The 20208-nt window shown below is 44.9% G+C and overlaps 1 pseudogene; it reads right to left on the reverse strand.

The window, feature by feature from the left end:
* Nucleotides 1–17829: 17829 nt before the first annotated feature.
* On the reverse strand, nt 17830–18601 carry LOC129839607 (uncharacterized; annotated as a pseudogene).
* Nucleotides 18602–20208: the final 1607 nt, after the last annotated feature.

The raw sequence follows: 20208 nt of genomic DNA on the forward strand, positions 1-20208 counted from the left end.
GCTTAGCTGTCCTGGATCTGCACAGCTCTGCGAGGGCCTGGGATCGGGAGAGACACTTAAGTGTTTTAGTACTATATCTCTTGACACAATGATGAAAATAATCATGGCCTCTAAACCTTCAAGCTGCATACTGGATCCTATTCCTACTAAACTGCTGAAGGAGCTGCTTCCTGTGCTTGGCCCTCCTATGTTGAACATAATAAACAGCTCTCTATCCACCGGATGTGTACCAAACTCACTAAAAGTGGCAGTGATAAAGCCTCTCTTGAAAAAGCCAAACCTTGACCCGGAAAATATAAAAAACTATCGGCCTATATCGAATCTTCCATTCCTCTCAAAAAAAATTGAAAAAGCTGTTGCGCAGCAACTCACTGCCTTTCTGAAGACAAACAATGTATACGAAATGCTTCAGTCTGGTTTTAGACCCCATCATAGCACTGAGACTGCACTTGTGAAGGTGGTAAATGACCTTTTAATGGCGTCAGACCGAGGCTCTGCATCTGTCCTCGTGCTACTAGACCTTAGTGCTGCCTTTGACACCATCGATCACCACATTCTTTTGGAGAGACTGGAAACCCAAATTGGTCTACACGGACAAGTTCTGGCCTGGTTTAGATCTTACCTGTCGGAAAGATATCAGTTTGTCTCTGTGAATGGTCTGTCCTCTGACAAATCAACTGTACATTTCGGTGTTCCTCAAGGTTCCGTTTTAGGACCACTATTGTTTTCACTATATATTTTACCTCTTGGGGATGTTATTCGAAAACATAATGTTAACTTTCACTGCTATGCGGATGACACACAGCTGTACATTTCAATGAAACATGGTGAAGCCCCAAAATTGCCCTCGCTAGAAGCCTGTGTTTCAGACATAAGGAAGTGGATGGCTGAAAACTTTCTACTTTTAAACTCGGACAAAACAGAGATGCTTGTTCTAGGTCCCAAGAAACAAAGAGATCTTCTGTTAAATCTGACAATTCATCTTGATGGTTGTAAAGTCGTCTCAAATAAAACTGTGAAGGACCTCGGCGTTACTCTTGACCCTGATCTCTCTTTTGACGAACATATCAAGACTGTTTCAAGGACAGCTTTTTTCCATCTACGTAACATTGCAAAAATCAGAAATTTTCTGTCCAAAAATGATGCTGAAAAATTAATCCTAGCATTTGTTACTTCTAGGTTAGACTACTGCAATGCTCTACTTTCCGGCTACCCGGATAAAGCACTAAATAAACTTCAGTTAGTGCTAAATACGTCTGCTAGAATCCTGACTAGAACCAAGAAATTTGATCATATTACTCCAGTGCTAGCTTCCCTACACTGGCTTCCCGTTAAGGCAAGGGCTGATTTCAAGGTTTTACTGTTAACCTATAAAGCGTTACATGGGCTTGCTCCTACCTATCTTTCCGAGTTGGTCCTGCCGTACATACCTACACGTACGCTACGGTCACAAGACGCAGGCCTCCTAATTGTCCCTAAAATTTCTAAGCAAACAGCTGGAGGCAGGGCTTTCTCCTATAGATCTCCATTTTTATGGAACAGTCTGCCTACCCATGTGAGAGACGCAGACTCGGTCTCAACCTTTAAGTCTTTACTGAAGACTTATCTCTTCAGTAGGTCATATGATTGAGTGTAGTCTGGCCCAGGAGTGTGAAGGTGAACGGAAAGGCTCTGGAGCAACGAACCGCCCTTGCTGTCTCTCCAGGGCCGGTTCCCCTCTCTCCACTGGGATTCTCTGCCTCTAACCCTGTTACTGGGGCTGAGTCACTGGCTTGCTGGTGCTCTTTCATGCCGTCCCTAGGAGGGGTGCGTCACTTGAGTGGGTTGAGTTACTGACGTGAACTTCCTGTCTGGGTTGGCGCCCCCCCTTGGTTGTGCTGTGGTGGAGACCTTTGTGGGCTATACTCGGCCTTGTCTCAGGATTGTAAGTTGGTGGTTGAGGATATCCCTCTAGTGGTGTGGGGGCTGTGCTTTGGCAGAGTGGGTGGGGTTATATCCTTCCTGTTTGGCCCTGTCCGGGGGTTTCTTCGGATGGGGCCACAGTGTCTCCTGACCGCTCCTGTCTCAGCCTCCAGTATTTATGCTGCAGTAGTTTGTGTCGGGGGGCTAGGGTCAGTTGGTTATACCTGGAGTACTTCTCCTGTCTTATCCAGTGTCCTGTGTGAATTTAAGTATGCTCTCTCTAATTCTCTCGTTCTCTCTTTCTCTCTGAGAACCTGAGCCCTAGGACCATACGTCAGGACTACCGGGCATGCTGACACCTTGCTGTCCCCAGTCCGCCTGGCCTTGCTGCTATTCCAGTTTCAACTCTTCTGCCTGCGGTTATGGAACCACTACCTGTCCCAGACCTGCTGTTTTCAACTCTTAATGATCGGCTATGAAAAGCCAACTGAGATTTATTCCTGATTATTATTTGACCATGCTTGTCATTTATGAACATTTTGAAAATCTTGGCTCTCTCTAATTTTCTCCTTCTCTCTTTCTCTCGGAGGACCTGAGCCCTAGGACCATACGTCGGGACTACCGGCCGTGGTGACTCCTTGCTGCCCCCAGTCCGCCTGGCCTTGCTGCTATTCCAGTTTCAACTCTTCTGCCTGCGGTTATGGAACCACTACCTGTCCCAGACCTGCTGTTTTCAACTCTTAATGATCGGCTATGAAAAGCCAACTGAGATTTATTCCTGATTATTATTTGACCATGCTTGTCATTTATGAACATTTTGAAAATCTTGGCTCTCTCTAATTTTCTCCTTCTCTCTTTCTTTCTCTCGGAGGACCTGGGCCCTAGGACCATGCGTCGGGACTGCCGCCCGTGGTGACTCCTTGCTGTCCCCAGTCCGCCTGGCCTTGCTGCTATTCCAGTTTCAGCTGTTCTGCCTGCGGTTATGGAAACGCCACCTGTCCCAGACCTGTTGTTTTTCAACTCTTAATGATCAGCTATGAAAAGCCAACTGAAAATTATTCATGATTATTATTTGACCATGCTTGTCACTTATGAACATTTTTGAACATCTTGGCATAGTTCTGTTATAATCTCCACCCGGCACAGCCAGAAGAGGACTGGCCACCCCTCATAGCCTGGTTCCTCTCTAGGTTTCTTCCTAGGTTTTGGCCTTTCTAGGGAGTTTTTCCTAGCCACCGTGCTTCTACACCTGCATTCTAGCTGTTTGGGGTTTTAGGCTGGGTTTCTGTACAGCACTTCGAGATATTATCTGATGTACGAAGGGCTATATAAAATAAAATTGATTGATTGATTGATTGATTGACGTCCTCGATTGTAACAGACACTAAAGTGCCAGCGGTCTTTAGGCTGTCATCCTGCTGAGATGCCTGGAAGGAAGTGATAGATGTTGATATTTGACATCCATAACTTGGGATGTATACAATGGTCACCAGCTCTCCTAATGCCCATACCATGTTAACTGTCTTAAAGCACTTGTGATTGTGAGTGAGTACATCTACAGTGAGAATGAACTGAGAGAAGTGCGATTTTACTTATTTTGAATAGTCATAAAACGTTAGAATGCTATAGCTACAATTCCCAATACCTTGATATTGACAGTGACTGTAGGTATCTCCTCTCTGTCCAACCCAGTCACCACGGAGATGACTCCACTGTTTGCGTCGATGTTGAAGTTACTCAGATACTTGCTTGACGATACTGAGGTAAAGTCACAACAATATTTCACTTCAGCATTTCACCACAAAGTAAACAAAACCAAACAAATTGCCTCATACATGTCATTGATATTGTCATGGTTTTCATGCAAATGTTCTATTCTGATGGTTTCCATATGCAAAGATACACTACATGACCAAAAGTATATGGACACATGCTCGTCGAACATCTCATTCCAAAATCATGGGCATTAATATGGAGTTGGTCCCCCTTTTTTTCCCCCACTAGCTGTTGGAACATTGCTTCGGGAACTTGCTTCCATTCAGCTACAAGAGCATTAGTGAGGTGGGTGTTCCAATTCATCCCAAAGGTGTTCGATTGGGTTGAGGTCAGGCTCTGTGCAGGCCAGTCAAGTTCTTCCACACCGGTCTCGACAAACCATTTCTGTATGGACCTCACTTTGTGCACAGGGGCATTGTCAGGCTGAAACAGGAAAAGGCCTTCCCCAAATTGTTGCCACAAAGTTGTAAGCACAGAATCATCTATAAAGTCATTGTCTACTGTAGCGTTAAGATTTCCCTTCAGTGGAACTAAGGGGCCCGAACCATGAAAAACAGCACCAGACCATTATTCATCCTCCACCAAACTTTACAGTTGGCACTATGCATTGGGGCAGGTAGCGTTCTGGCATCCGCCAAACCCAGATTTGTCCATCGGACTGCCAGATGGTAAAGCGCTGTCAACGTCGTGTGTATAGGTGGCAGGGAAGTCAGACGCAGGAGAGTAAACGAAGTGTATATGGAGACTTTTAATAAACGTCCATGACATGCTCCAAACACGAGTAATATACATATATCAAATAAAATGGGTACAAGGACCCGTCGCACACCTATACACTAATAAAACAACACTTGACATAAAACAATCTCTGACAAACACATGAAGGGAAACAGAGGGTTAAATACACAACAGGTAATGAATGGGATTGACAACAGGTGTGTGGGAAGACAAGACAAAACCAATGGAAAATGAAAAATGGATCGATGATGGCTAGAAGACCGGTGAAGTCGACCGCCGAACACCGCCCGGACAAGGAGAGGCAACGACTTCGGCAGAAGTCGTGACATTACCCCCCCTTGACGCGCGGCTCCAGCAGCGCGTCGACACCGGCCTCGGGGACGACCCGGAGGGCGAGGTGCAGGGCGATCCGGATGGAGGCGGTGGAATTCTTTTAACATGGAAGGATCTAAAACGTCCTCCACCGGAACCCAGCATCTCTCCTCCGGCCCGTACCCCTCCCAGTCCACGAGGTACTGAAGGCCCCTCGCCCGACGTCTCAAATCCAAAATGGATCGAATAGAGTACGCCGGGACCCCCTCGATGTCTAGAGGAGGCGGAGGAACTTCACGCACTTCAGCCTCCTGGAGCGGGCCAGCCACCACCGGCCTGAGGAGAGACACATGGAACGAGGGGTTAATACGGTAATTAGTGGGCAGTTGTAATCTATAACATACCTCGTTCACTCTCCTCAGGACTTTAAACGGCCCCACAAACCGCGGACACAGCTTCCGGCAGAGCAGGCGGAGGGGCAGGTTTCGGGTCGAGAGCCAGACCCTTACCCCTGGTACGAACACCGGGGCCTCACTGCGGCGACGGTCTGCGCCAATTTTCTGGCGCCTTATGGCACGCTGAAGGTGGACGTGGGCTGCCTCCCAAGTTTCCTCAGCGTGCCGAAACCAATTGTCCACCGCAGGAGCTTCGGTCTGACTCTGATGCCAAGGAGCCAGAACCGGCTGATACCCTAATACACATTGAAAAGGGGTAAGGTTAGTGGAGGAGTGACGTAGCGAGTTCTGGGCCATCTCTGCCCAGGGCACGAACTTCGCCCACTCCCCCGGCCGGTCCTGGCAATAGGACCGCAGAAACCTGCCCACATCCTGGTTAACTCTCTCCACCTGCCCATTACTCTCGGGGTGAAAACCTGAGGTAAGACTAACCGAGATCCCCAGACGTTCCATGAACGCCTTCCAGACCCTTGACGTAAACTTGGGACCCCGATCAGACACTATATCCTCAGGCACCCCATAATGCCGGAAAACATGTGTAAACAGAGCCTCCGCAGTTTGTAAGGCCGTAGGGAGACCGGGCAAAGGGAGAAGACGACAGGACTTAGAGAACCGATCCACAACGACCAGGATCGTGGTGTAACCCTGTGAAGGTGGAAGATCAGTCAAAAAATCCACTGACAGGTGCGACCACGGCCGTTGAGGAACGGGTAAAGGTAGAAGCTTACCTCTAGGCAGGTGTCTAGGAGCCTTGCACTGGGCGCACACCGAACAGGAGGAAACATAAATCCTCACGTCCTTAGCTAAAGTGGGCCACCAGTACCTCCCCTCAAGACAGCGCATCGTCCGACCTATCCCAGGATGACCAGAGGAGGGTGATGTGTGAGCCCAATAAATCAATCGGTCGCGGACAGCAGACGGAACGTACAGACGACCAGCTGGACACTCAGGAGGAGAGGGCTCTGCACGTGACGCCCGCTCAATGTCCGCGTCCAGCTCCCACACTACTGGCACCACCAAACACGACTCTGGGAGTATGGGAGTGGGATCCATGGATCGCTCCTCTGTGTCATACAGCCGAGATAATGCGTCTGCCTTGACGTTCTGGGAGCCTGGTCTGTAAGTAAGCGTAAACACAAAACGAGTGAAAAACATGGCCCACCTTGCCTGGCGAGGATTTAGTCTCTTCGCCTGCCGGATGTACTCCAGATTGCGGTGGTCAGTCCAGATGAGAAAAGGGTGATTAGCCCCCTCAAGCCAATGCCTCCACACCTTCAAGGCTTTTACGACAGCTAACAGCTCTCGGTCCCCCACATCATAGTTACGCTCCGCCGGGCTGAGCTTCTTCGAAAAGAAAGCACAGGGGCGAAGCTTCGGTGGCACACCCGAACGCTGAGAGAGCACTGCTCCTATCCCAGCTTCGGATGCGTCCACCTCTACTATGAATGGCAAAGAGGGATCCGGATGAGCCAACACAGGCGCCGAGGTAAACAGAGCCTTCAGTTTTCCAAAAGCCCTATTCGCCTCGGCCGACCACTGCAAGCGCACCGGTCCCCCCTTTAGCAGTGAGGTAATGGGAGCTGCAACCTGACCAAAACCCCGGATAAATCTCCGGTAGTAATTGGCAAACCCTAAAAAACGCTGCACCTCCTTTACCGTGGTTGGAGTCGGCCAATTACGCACGGCTGTAATGCGGTCGCTCTCCATTTCCACTCCTGAAGTGGAAATCTGATGCCCTAGGAAGGAGATGGATTGTTGAAAGAACAAGCATTTCTCAGCCTTGACATATAAATCATGCTCCAACAGGCGACCAAGCACCCTGCGCACCAAGGACACATGCTCAGCGCGTGTAGCAGAGTATATCAAAATATCATCGATATACACCACTACACCCTGCCCGTTCAGGTCCCTGAAGATCTCATCTACAAACGATTGGAAGACTGATGGAGCATTCATTAACCCATATGGCATGACCAGGTACTCATAATGACCTGAGGTGGTGCTAAATGCCGTCTTCCACTCATCACCCCTCCTAATACGCACCAGATTGTACGCACTCCTGAGATCCAATTTTGTGAAGAAGCGGGCCCCGCGCATTGACTCCATTACTGTATTGATCAAAGGTAGCGGGTAACTATATTTTACCGTGATTTTATTAAGGTCTCGATAATCAATGCACGGGCGTAAACCGCCATCCTTCTTCTTCACAAAAAAGAAACTCGAAGAGGCGGGTGAAATGGATGGCTGAATGAACCCCTGACGCAGGGATTCAGAGATATAATTATCCATAGCCACTGTCTCCGCTTGCGACAGGGGATACACGTGACTCCTGGGATATGCAGCGTCTACCAGGAGATCTATCGCACAATCCCCCTGTCGATGGGGTGGTAATTGAGTCGCCTTCTTTTTACAGAAGGCGAGTGCCAAATCGGCATATTCTGGGGGAATGCACACGGTGGAAACCTGGTCTGGACTTTCCACCGTAGTAGCACCAACGGAAACCCCTACACACCTACCTGAGCACTCTCGCGACCACCCCGTGAGAGCCCTCTGTGGCCAAGAAACAGTGGGGTTATGAGTAGTTAACCAGGGTAGGCCTAACACCACAGAATACGCAGGGGAATCAATAAGGAAAAGACTAATCTTCTCCTTGTGACCCTCCTGCGTTATCATAGACAAAGGTGCGGTGACCTCCCTGATAAACCCTGACCCTATTGGTCGACTATCTAAGGCATGAATAGGGAAAGGCATATCCACAGAAACAACAGGAATCCCTAAACTATGAGCAAAATTTTTATTAATGAAATTCCCAGCCGCGCCTGAATCTACTAACGCCTTATACTGGGAATGCAGGGAAAAATCCGGAAAGGTGACAGAGACAAACATAAGTGCAGCAGAGGGCTCTGGATGAGTATGGTGCCTACTCACCTGGGGTGATGCCAGAGTGCCCTGCCTGCCTTCTCTATTCCCAGAGGAACCAACCCGGCACCGATCAGCAGTGTGATCTCTGCGATCATAGATGGTGCTCGAGCGGGTACCCCCTCCGGTCTCCCTGCGCACCATCCCTCCCAATTCCATAGGTTCGGGAGAGAGAGTGCGGGAGGATGGAACAACCAGACCCCGATCTAGACGTCCCCGAGTAGCCAGCATGTTGTCCAGCCTGATGGACATATCCACCAGCTGGTCGAAGTTGAGGGTGGTGTCTCTACAGGCCAGCTCCCGACGGACGTCCTCGCGTAGACTACAACGGTAGTGGTCGATCAGGGCCCTGTCGCTCCATCCAGCGCCGGCAGCCAAAGTCCTAAATTCCAAAGCGAACTCCTGAGCACTCCTCGTCCCCTGCCTCAGATGATAGAGGAGCTCACCTGCTGCTCTGCCTTCGGATGGGTGGTCGAATACCTTCTGGAAATGGCAGATGAGCTCCTCAAAATGGTCCAACGCCTTATCCTCTCCACACACAGCGTTGGCCCACTCCAGGGCTTTCCCGGTAAGGCATGAGACGAGGGCGGAGCTTTTCTCACGGTCTGATGGTACTGGAGAGACCGTGGCCAGATACAAGTTCAGTTTTAGGAGAAAACCCTGGCAGCTGGCAGTATCTCCATTGTATCCCGTGGGTAGGGATAACTGGATCCTGTTCTGTTCCGGAGGAGAAAAAACGTTCAAAGGAATTCCAGGTGGTGGTGGAGGTACTGGAAAAGCTCCCTGTCTCTCCCAGCGGTCCATACTCTGGACAATGCGATCCATGGCAGCGCACAGACTGTCAATCTCCTCCGCTTGTTCCAGGACGCGTTCCTCAACCTCCATTAGCGAAGTGCCTCCTCCTGCTGACTTCATTTTTTATGGTCAGAGATTCTGTCAACGTCGTGTGTATAGGTGGCAGGGAAGTCAGACGCAGGAGAGTAAACGAAGTGTATATGGAGACTTTTAATAAACGTCCATGACATGCTCCAAACACGAGTAATATACATATATCAAATAAAATGGGTACAAGGACCCGTCGCACACCTATACACTAATAAAACAACACTTGACATAAAACAATCTCTGACAAACACATGAAGGGAAACAGAGGGTTAAATACACAACAGGTAATGAATGGGATTGACAACAGGTGTGTGGGAAGACAAGACAAAACCAATGGAAAATGAAAAATGGATCGATGATGGCTAGAAGACCGGTGAAGTCGACCGCCGAACACCGCCCGGACAAGGAGAGGCAACGACTTCGGCAGAAGTCGTGACAAGCGCGATTCATCACTCCAGAGAACGCGAGCATTACACCACTCCAGCTGACGCTTGGCATTGCGCATGGTGATCTTAGGCTTGTGTGCGGCTGCTCGGCCATGGAAACCCATTTCATGAAGCTCCCGACGAACAGTTCTTGTACTGACGTTGCTGCCAGAGGCAGTTTGGAACTTGGTAGTGAGTGTTGCAACCGAGGACAGGCGATTTTTACGAGCCACGTGCTTCAGCACTCGGCGGTCACAAACGTTTGTTGCTCCTAGATGTTTCCACTTCACAATAACAGCACTTACAGTTGATCGGGGCAGCTCTAGCAGGGCAGAAATTTGACGAACTGACCTGTTGGAAAGGTAGCATCCTATGATGGTGCCACATTGAAAGTCACTGAGCTCTTCAGTAAAGCCATTCTACTGCCAATGTTTGTCTATGGAGATTGCATGGCGGTATACTTGAGTTTATACACCTGACAGCGACGGGTGTGGCTGAAGTAGCCAAATCCACCAATTTGAGTGGGTGTCCACATACTTTTGTATATATATAGTGTACTTGTTTCATTTCATTTAGTTTTAAGGCTGATGGGAGTTCTAGTCCAAGCCTGTGATAAAAGCCTCCGGTAGATTACCTGAACTGATGCGGTAGACTATAGCCACATTAATGCCAGTGTCTCCATCTTGTGCTTTTATGGCCTCTGGCTGGATGGTGAGGAAAGGCCCTGTCTAAAGAGGAGATGATGTATTAAATAGACATCACAACCATGGCAACACAGTAGCTTTAAGGAGACATATGACATTTTGTAGTCTGATGGGTATGATGACACTCACTTGGTCTTCCTGTATGATAGCCTGGTAAAGTCTGTGATTGAAATAGGGATTCAGATGATCAAAGTCCGTAATCTCAAGGAGAACGGTCGCTGTGTCGAAGAGCTCACCATTATCCTAAAAGGAAGGATCCCAGAAGCATTGTTAATAGATAAACATGGATATCCATTTATGGACCAATGGGGTAAGGTGTGATATGGTGAGATCACCTACCCGCGCCTCAACTGTGAATTTGTAGTTTTTGGCGATGTTGTAGTTCAGAGGTCTCTTCAGCAGTACAGCCCCATCGTTGCGGACCTCAAAGTCAGCGGGTGCTGGGTCCTTAAAGAAGGTGAAAGACTATGAGATTATCCCCTCAGCCAAGTCATTGTGGAACAGTATCAGAGAAAGAATCAGATCAGGTCCATTCAGTCATTATTTCCATTGGCTTATCCAATACCTGCTATGGATTATAGACCTACATTGTGGCTGTGTATATTTTTGTAAGGCAGTTTTATGGACAGCTTAGACTAGCTGTTTACTTTGGTGAATGTGACATATTGATCATGTCGTGGTGAGTAACTTATGTGACCAAAAGGATTCGAACCTTGGTCTCCTGTCCATCCCTCTAACCCAAGGGAGCTAATGCAGCTCAAGTGTGGTCACAGAACCACTGCTGTTACACATAAAAAGTATAGACCAGGACCTGTATGTATCTAGCGTCTCAGAGTAGGACTGCTGATCTAGGATCAGGTCTCCCTTCTTATTCATTATTATTTAAAAGACTAAACTGATCCTATATCAGCACTCCTGCTCTGAGACTCTTGGTGAACACAGGCCCATGTGTGACTCACCAATATGTGGTATGTCATTCTGTTGTTGTTTATGCTGATATCGGCATCTACTGCTTTCACTCTGATCACCTCAGTATTCACTGCCTGAATCTGGAGGGGCAAAACACATGGTGGTTAACCACGTAAACGACACGTAAGGGCTCATACTCTCCATTGTATTGCAAGGTGTAGGACAGGAGTATTATGTTTTTGCCAACTCATCTTCTGTAGACTGATGTAGCCGTACCTCAGATATCCTTTTTCGTGTACACCTTTTGCTCGAATATTGGAGCGTTGTCATTTAGGTCGGTGAGGATAAGTTTTAGTTTATTTTCTATCTGAAGAGATAACAACAGTTGCTATGTCAACAGAATGCACTTCTCATACATTCGAATATATTGTTACAATCCATCATATGCAGCATACGTATTAACCATTGTAGTTTATAATCTTTCAATTTGACTTACCTCGCTATTCACACACATAACAGAATACCAAAGTTGCCCGCCAGTCTACAAGAGAAGGGTTAATTGTAAAGTTCAAAACCCTTTGCAGCATGATCATCAGGAATTAGCTTTCGCCCATTTTGTCAATATAAAAAGGTAACACCTAAAGTGAACCATACTAGACCATGAATGACGTTGTATAGCTCTGATCCAGAGCGTTACTGCGCATTCCTCTACTGTAGGAGTCTAGTAGAGGAACGCGCACCAACACTCTGGACCAGAGCTAGACGTTGTAGAGCAACTATAACCATCTCACCTGTGGTAACAGATTTGCATCCAGTGCCATCTTGGTACGGACTGTTGCATTTGTACTCCCAGGGGTGTAAACTAACTCGAGAAAATTGATGTGGTCTGGGAAGGCGTACGCCACAAGCCTCACGGTATTACCCACGGGGATCTCATTGAGGACTTCCACTTCCCCTGTTATAGCATCAGGGGGGGGGCAAATATTCATTTTGGTGATGTATAGTGCCAGAAATGGTTATTAAATGTTGTTGAATGTTTCCCCCTATTACAGTCAATATATTGTAACAAAGGTTGTTACAAAAAAAGACTGAACCCATTCTATAAATCTAATTATCTCCCCTCATCCAGCCATCTTTCTCTTTTCCTGTGTAATCCTTTATTAACAGAAATACCAGCGAGACAAATTGGTTTGGTAACTCCTGAACAAATATAATACTTGAATGGATATGGCATTAGTTTACCCTTAGTCTGACCCTTCAGCACAGTTCACTGATGAAGTACCTAGAAATAAACATGAGGGCAAACATGGTATTGTTTATGTGTATCTTTAGCATCATGAAATAGCAAATGACAATCTCTAATCAGAATTCTGGTGTCAATATTTCCTGTATTGCCTGTTTTGCATGTTATTTTGCCATTAATACGTGTCACATATCAGTTTGAAAACAATGTAAAAAAAAATGTTAATAAAGCCACATACAAACACGGTCTCTTTTTTGCTTTTTTGAGTAAGGCAGCTCCTTAATGCAGGTGTTTCAGCCTAGCTCAGGGCTTTCTGTGGTGGTGGGGCAGCCAGTGGAAAATACGACGCGTAGGGGTTGGTAATGTTCTCTAGTTGCGTCGTGATTGGCTCAGTGTTCTGTCACTCAAGGGGACACTATATCCCTGCAAAATCTACAGGGAGAGCTCGAAAATTCAAGCCCCTTGGGTGCTGCCATAGAGTTACATTAGAATTGCCCATCCAAGAAGGCTCAAGGTCATTGGCCCCAGATAAAATCCCGTTATACCTACCCTAGATTTGATTGGACTGATCATGTCAACATTATAGTTTCAAAATCTTAGCTAGCAAACTAGACAAGGAGTCATCATCATCAATCACGTTGACAATCTACTGGCAAATCCTTTTCAATCCTTGTCATATGAAGAGAAATTATAGATAAAACGTATCAGTGCTCATCGGCCATTGGACATAAATTAATGACATTTAACGGTCATTCAATTCGGAATTACATGTCGGGAACTAGTGGACCTGAAGATCACTGATGTCATGATTCAACATAGTTTTTTTTCAGAGTTCCCAGTTGTCTTGAAAGCACCATAAATCCAGAGAATGCCAGACTTTGATGACAAAGTTTGATGACAAAGTTTGTCCACAAATTGCTGTTCAAGTGAGTACAGCACAACAAGGTGAGTCCAAAAATGTATTGTATGCTGCTTCATAAATGATGTAATATACCAGGGAGATATGTATACTTTAGCTAAGAAAGTAATACTAAGTATATGTTGTGTAGTAAGCTGTTAGTAGCCCATGTGCCTCACCCTAATAATTTGGTCCCTTTCCCCCTCATAACTTAGCCTACTGGTGGTGCACATGTAGCCTATAGCCTGTTTTAGAGAAATGTCATCATCGAACATTGTAAGAGCTTTCATTGTCTGCTTATATGCTTATTTGTTTAAGCAAGTCAGCCATATCGGCTATGTTTTTTTAAAAGGCAATAAATGAGACTGAATGAACTGTTTTGTTGCCAGACAAGGCTCCGATGATAGCCAGGTTTGGCAGTGGTAAGGTGTTGGGACTGCTGTTGGGACTCTGCTGCTGTTAGGGCCTACATAAAGCTGTCCCAACAGTTTGTGGGCACCATTATAGTGCAACTCATGTATTGTTTTGTGTTGTGGCTTTGCTGGCATGCATCTAAAAATGTTCTGGGGAGTTTGCCCTACCAAGATTGTCATGCTAAAATCGCCACTGTCGTTAGGTAACAAAAATATATGCGTCATGTTTGTCTAATGGCAACGCTCCCAGATCCAGCCACATATATGCCTCTCCCTACCGGTTCATTCCCCACGTTCACTCTTCCTACTGTTACTCCAACTGGCCTGTCTCCCCCTCTGTTTACAAATGTCTAAATGAAGTGTCAAAAAGACATAATAATCGAATAAATAGCTTATATGTACAAAATAATATAAGAACGTACATTTAGCAAAAGGCAAATCCATTACGACTATCATTTATAATTGATCTTAACCATTTTCTATTCATCTACCGTATACAGTATGCCCATGTACCGCATAGATATCATACCAATCTTCAAAATGTAGCCACAAACAAACTGTAGTCACCGATGGGAACGCCCCTGACAACATGAACACATACAGAGCCTGAGAGGAGTAACATCCACATAAAATGTATAGCCCTCATATTGGATGGTGTTTTTCCACCCCCTGCTACAGTACCGTCCACAGCACCTGCTTGACTGACTGACTGATTTCCTGAATAAAGGGAATATTGAAATGGCCACACCTTATTTACCCTACAATATATTTCTCTCCAGGTTTATGACTTGCTATTAAGTGTTACTGTCACGTTCCTGACCTATTTATGTTAGTTGTTATGTGTGTTAGTTGGTCAGGACGTGAGGTTGGGTGGGCATTCTATGTTTTCTGTTTCTGTGTTGGTTTTGGGTTGCCTGGTATGGCTCTTAATTAGAGGCAGGTGTTTGGCGTTCCTCTAATTAAGAGTCATATTTAGGTAGGCGTTGTCACAGTGTTCGTTGTGGGTGATTGTCTTCCGTGTTTGTGTATGTCGTTGCACCACACGGGACTGTTTTCGGTTTGTTTTGTTCATCGTTGTTTTTGTGTAGCCTGTTTTCTCTATTCGTGCGTTCTTCTTGTTTCATGTAAGTTCGTCGTCTAGGTCTGTCTACACCGTTTGTTGTTTTGTTAGTTTATTCAAGTTCGTGTTTTTTCGTTAATAAATATGTGTTCAAACTCCACTGCGCCTTGGTTCGATAAATACTCCTCCTTTTCTGATGAAGAGAAGGAGGACCGCCGTTACAGTTACTGCCTGACCACAGGGGTATAAACAGGTTCAAGGGGCACTGACAACACCATGGAATGTGTTGCGCATCCATTGTAACAGCCACATACAGATGTAGGATCTTAATTTGAGCCAGTTTGCTACAGCAGGAAAATAATCCTACAGCAACAGGAAAGTTGAATTATGATGTGATTTATAATTAAGGGATTTTTTTTAAGGGGTTGATACATTTTTCATCAGGGCAAATCAATTTGGAAATCAATATCCAAATTGCAAACTTTAGAAGCCTTTTTATAACTCAAAACACTACAAGTTTGCATTCCCTGCCGTGCAGGATAATTATCAGCAACAAAAAAGTGATCAAATTAAGATCCTACATCGGTAGGCCTCTACGGTATAGTATGAGGTCTAAATTTGATTTCCTTGTAAGAGGAAAGGGAGTGTTTAATCATGTTAACAGTGAGTGTGCTTTCAGCCTTCCCGCCACCAACATAATAATGGCAAAAATCATAAAAATTTATCTGGATAAAAGTTTATCCAAAATGGACTCCTAAGCTTGACAGCTCCATGGTATCATGGTGTGCCAATGAAGACTTCCTGTAACTGGTACTCTGCCTGTCTAACACATCTCAGCCTTATCACTAAGTGTACCAATATTGAGATAATGGTCAGACCCATACCTAGGATTTGAGCCGAGGTTGAACTATATGTCGGTCTCGAAAAAAACCTAGTGCATTTCAATTCAATGAAAAAATTGTGTCGGCTGCAGGGAAAAAGTGCTTTAATACCCTCACCTCAGATTAAATGGCCAGCTGGCTGTTACTGTACACGTTTCTAGGCCCGTTTGTGGTGACATTAAACTTCATATTCAATAAAAACTGAATGGAGAGGAGGTTATTATGAAACAATGTGATTTGAGAAATAAAGACTGACCACCTTTTTGACACGGTAACAGAGTATGTACTGTAAAACGTCTATAAATAGACCATCGTTGACCGTAATCATTGAACTTTGACCTTGTATAAATTACAGCAGGTGTGACACAAACAAAGATACACAGTAGTTATTGTCACGTGTGCTCCCTCTCCGGCCTCTAGGTCACCAGGTTGCTCGTTAAGGTGCACAGATGTCACCGGTGTTACGCGCATAATGACACTCACCTGGACTCCATCACCTCCTTGATTACCTGCCCTTTATATGTCACTACCTTAAGTTTCTTCCTCAGTCGTCATTGTTCCTGTTTCATGTCGGTGCTCTGTTTGTGTTTCTTGTTTTGTTTATTCATTAATTAAATGCATTCACTCCCTGAACTTACTTTCCGGCTCTCAGTGTACATCGTTACAGTTATAAACGACTGCTTGTGAAAAAGGGATTTCAATTGATGTGAGAATAAATATGTGAATCTATTTAAATGAATGTAAACGGATCCTTTTCTACAATATACAATGTCATGAGATGATTTTTGAATTAAACATACATTTTGAATATGAGAAAGTTTAATAAATGCATTGGAACAGAAACCAAGTTAAAGAAGCTAATTCTCTCTTTCTCTTCATTACATATCTGCCTATAACATCCCACACCTGGGAACTATAACACAGGCATAATCAACGAACTACAGTATGTTCTGACTGGTCAATAGTTCTCAGTGTTATCTTTAAGCGAATAGAGAATAAAGAGTGGGAAATGGATGGGTTGATTTATTGTATGCTTTCTTTGATCGCTAATGCACAAATGGTTACTTATTCCCTTTTATCAACAGTTGGCTTATGATTTCTAACAAATTCACATTCTGAAGGAATGCTTCAAAATGAGTCTACGTTGACACGTTGTACCAGTTACCCGCTTGTAAAACCACTTTACTCATCTCTTTCTGCTTTCACAAACGTTTTAACTATAAGGTGTGGTATCGGTTTATGGTTTGCTTTGCTTTATCTTGGCCAGGTCGCAGTTGTAAATGAAAACTTGTCTCAACTGGTTAAATAAAGGTGAAATAAAACAATTAAATGGTGTTACTTTTTAATCAGCTTTTTATCGGAACAATTACTGTAGGGCTCTATTCAATCTGTGTCGCTGAAGAGTTACAGATTGCGAGATAGAAATGATGTCATTTGAGTCTTTGTAAACAAACCATGTATACCTTCGACATATCACAGTTATTTTGAGAAGAGGTTTGGACCTATTGGCTTAGCCCAACTGTTTGGGTGTTGGACCGACAGTCTACGGACCTAGGTTGGAGTCCTGGTTGGAACACAGTATCATGTCAATCTCCTGGGCTGTCAGTCTTTGCAAGCATAGCTCCATTTACATCCAATGTAGCTTATTTTGTTCCAAACCTGGAACAAGTTCTGTATTCTGTTCCAAACCTGTTCCAAACCAGGAACAAGTTCTGTATTCTGTTCCATATCAGGAACAGGTTCTGTATTCTGTTCCAAACCAAGAACAAGTTCTGTATTCTGTTCCATATCAGGAACAGGTTCTGTATTCTGTTCCAAACCTGTTCCAAACCAGGAACAAGTTCTGTATTCTGTTCCATACCAGGAACAGGTTCTGTATTCTGTTCCAAACCAGGAACAAGTTCTCTATTCTGTTCCATACCAGGAACAGATTCTGTATTCTGTTCCAAACCAGGACCAGGTTCTGTATTCTGTTCCAAACCAGGAACAGGTTCTGTGTTCTGTTCCAAACCTGGTAACTGGGCTGTGTTGTAGTTTTCTTTAGACTAGAAGTATAGAGGTTGATTATAATATATAAGAAATCTACACATATTAAGAAGTGATTGCATGTTGAAATAAATCATTTTTCATAAAACAATTGCTTTATTCAAAATACTTGTTTAAAAAGTTACTTAGGGTTAAGGGTCACTGCTGTATTGCACTGTAAACCTACTTACAGGAGCACTGTAATAAATTATGTCTACGGTTATTTTCCCAATTCATCCTGTAAGAGGAAGTAGCACAACTCTTTTGACTCTCTTTGGCCCAGTCTACAGAATGACACAGCATCGCCTCTCCCGCCGAGGCTTATGGGAGTCTCTGCTCTCGGGGATATTGACAGAAACATGACTCTGTGTCAGCATGTTTCCTTTGCTCTCGCGAGGCATTGAGTCATGTGGCATGTCAATCACCGACTCCCTTGATGGTGTTGGCCGGGGACTCACAACAGATGGCCTCTTGACGTTGACCCGGTCAGGTTGGCTGACAGCTGGTTGACAAACGGTGGTGTGGCTTCGAGCTGGAGTCTCTTGCCGCTTGACTTCTTTGACAAACATAATCGGTCTGGGAACCAGGTACCCAGCTTGCCTTAACAGCTCCTCCAGCTCCAGATTACGGATGAGCCTGACCAAACCCCTACTGATCCGATAGGTCTTCTGGCGATCAAAGGTCCTCACATCCTCATGTTGGGTCACATCGAGTCGGGGTGAAGACTGATGATGATACGGTCCATATTGCTGTCATCATGGTTTCCTTTGTAGTTCTGCGTAACGTACGGTGGCAATTCATCTGCCCTGGGGTATTCAGGTTGCCCATCTCATAGTACGGAAAGTTCTGGTTGGGGAGCAGTTGGTAACAGTAACCGTCACACTCGAATCGGTTATCGAATCAATGGAAGCCGAACTCCTTCCTTTTGGGGTTGTACAGCGCCAGCAGGTCACCATTGTTGTCGAATATGACGTAGTTATGGGAGAACCAGTGGAGCAGGTAAAGCCCATGCGTGGGCCAAGGCCTACCAAAGTCAGACAAGTTGAGGTGTCCCATTTCGTTACACCTGAAAATATTGGAAGGATGAGAGAGAGGAAGGAGGAGAGAGAGGAAAGAGGAAAACAAAATGTTAACCCTACTACTACATGACATGCCTGTCATACACAATATAGCTACACTACATGACCAAAGGGTATGTGGACACCTGCTCGATGAACATCTCATTCCAAATTCATGGGTATTAAATATGGAGTAGGTCCCCCTTTGCTGCTATAAAAGCTTTCACACTCTAGGTTTGTGTGCGGCTGCTTTGGCCATGGAAACCCATTTCATGAAGCTACCTGACAAACAGCTCTTGTGCTGATGTTACTTCCAGAGGCAGTTTGGAACTCGGTAGTGAGTGTTGCAACCGAGGACAGACAATTTTTACGCTCTTCAGCACTCGGCGGTCTCATTCTGTGAGCTGGTGTGGCCTTTCACTTCTCGCCTGAGCCGTTGTTGGTCCAAGACGTTTCCACTTCAAAATAACAGCACTTACAGTTGACATCTCTAGCAGGGAAGAAAGTTAACGAACTAACTTGTTGGAAAGGTGGCATCGTTGAAAGTCACTGAGCTCTTCAATATGGCCATTCTACTGGCAATGTTTGTCTATGGAGAATGCATGCTGTGTGCTCGATTTTATACACCTGTCAGCAACGGGTTTGGCTGAAATAGCCAAATCGACTAATTTGAAGGGGTGTCCTATACTTTTGTATGTATTTCTATGTGAGAGTTCCGCAATGCTGTGCCCTACTGGATTGAGTGGACTGAAGCCAAATACCGGTTTCCTGATCCTGTCACAACCTATAACAACCTAATACAACCTAACCCCTCTGCCATCCTAATTTTCTGAGCCACAAACTCAACCTATTCTAACCTCATTCTGCATGTAATGCTGCTCTCAAACTTCATAGTAGTTTATGATCGGAGTTGAAGAAGTTGAGGTCAGTAGCTTGTGAACCTTTGTTTATATTGAAACACTCAAATATTTGTTTCATTAATAAAAGTATTATTAGCTGATACTGTAATTCACAAACTATACAATAGGTGTTTGATGTTACAGGTGAGAGGTCAAATTGTAAAAACAGCCTGCGGTAACTGTTACTATGTTGCCATGAACACACACGAGCACGCACGTGCGCTCTCTCTCTTCCACTCTCTCTCACACACACACACACACACACACACTCATACAAACTTTTTTTTTTTTTAAGTAGATAGGGTTCTTGCTGTACCTATTCTGTGTCCTTCTAGTGAGTGTTTTACGGGTATTATTCTATAATTAAGTACAGTAATTAGGACTAACCTAATGCAATTGTCTTAAACCTAATTTATACCGTACGTACACAATGTAAGACTGTACTTAACTACACAAAATGTAGCAAACACGTGCAGTGACGCAATTTGTAACTTGACGCTACTATGTTTTTCATTCTCTCATTTCAAGACTTCACCACTGTATCATTGATGTTAATAAATAAACATTAAAGACTGATTTTGAGACTGTTCAATTAACATACTTGTCATGTTCTATTTAGTTTGTCAAAGGTTTCCAAAGTCCATAAAGAAATACTGTTTTCAACTATGCTATATTTTGAGTATTAATTATATTAGACTACTTTTTT

The sequence above is a fragment of the Salvelinus fontinalis genome, chromosome 40, assembly GCF_029448725.1.
Source record: "Salvelinus fontinalis isolate EN_2023a chromosome 40, ASM2944872v1, whole genome shotgun sequence".
Classification (NCBI taxonomy): Eukaryota; Metazoa; Chordata; class Actinopteri; order Salmoniformes; family Salmonidae; genus Salvelinus; species Salvelinus fontinalis.